Raw genomic sequence first — 1281 nt, 5'->3', positions numbered from 1 at the left:
TGATGTATGATAAAAAAAAAAAAAAAAAAAAAAATAGATTAGAAGGAAATGATAATTTAGGATGGAATTAAAAAAAAAAAAGAGAAGAAAAATAAGTTCGTATCAATTAATTATCTTAATTTTTGATATTTTAATTTTGAACTTTAAAGGAAATATTTCATCCAAAATTATATTAATTTATAATACATTACTATTCATTCATATTTTATATTTGATTAATTAATAAACAAAAAGAAAAAAAGGAAGAAAAAAATTAAATAATATAATTAAATTGATCGAAATGTTTTATCACTCAATAACATTTCATTTTTAACAGAAAATTAAAATACAAATACCTGAACAGGTTGTTGAATGGAATAAAAAATAATTGCTAGGCTAAACATTTTATTGAGCATTTCGTTTGCTTCTATAATTGCTTATCCTTAATAATTTATCCTGAAATATTAATTCCATTAAAAATATTAATGCTAAATTCATTAATTAAGATATCACAGTACCAACAAATATGCCATAGTACAAATTAGTTAAATTAGATAAGGAGTTATTTCAATAGATTGGATTAATTATTCTGGTAAATTAATTTAATTTCCTAATGTGCTATATCATATCCGTGGGCGCAATGAATATCTGTTAGATTAATGAATATACTGTATCATTGTTACTGTATCAATTACATGATAAGAGCTGGTCAGTTTTTTTTTTTTCGATTTTAATTTTTGAGCTGAAATAATTTCCGCTATGCAAATAAAGCTTAAATGATAAACTGCGGAAGTTTGTGATAAACTTGAATGATAAATTTTTTCACAATATATTCATTAATCTAACACATATTCATTAATATAGCTCATTAGACATCGTTGAATAAAATTTTTCCAATCAAAATAAGGAGGAAACACTCAAATCCGCTTTATCACTGTTATCATTTGTTTTATCTTATTGATAAATTAAATGTAATAATGGTAAAATGTAAAATTATTCTCTGTTTATAATATTAAAATTATTTTCAATTTTTTCATTAATTTGTATGCTAGCAGTTCTAGCAATAATACTTTACTAAGCTGATTAATTAATTACCTTACTAATAATATGATAAGGGAAGCTGTTGTATAAAGGACAAAATCAGTGAAAGATTTAACTAATTACTTCGTCAATAATATAATAAAAAATAATATTAATAAAGATTAAGGTAAGATGAAGGCTGGCTGATAAAAATTAAACTAAGAAAAATGTTAAAGTAATTGCAAATGAAAAAGGTAAAAGAAAATGAAAAACGATAATTAA

The sequence above is a fragment of the Loa loa genome (genome assembly GCF_000183805.2).
Source record: "Loa loa unplaced genomic scaffold supercont3.264, whole genome shotgun sequence".
NCBI classification, from domain to species: domain Eukaryota; kingdom Metazoa; phylum Nematoda; class Chromadorea; order Rhabditida; family Onchocercidae; genus Loa; species Loa loa.
The sequence above is the reverse complement of the archived record's forward strand: the minus strand, read 5'-3'. Positions refer to the sequence as shown.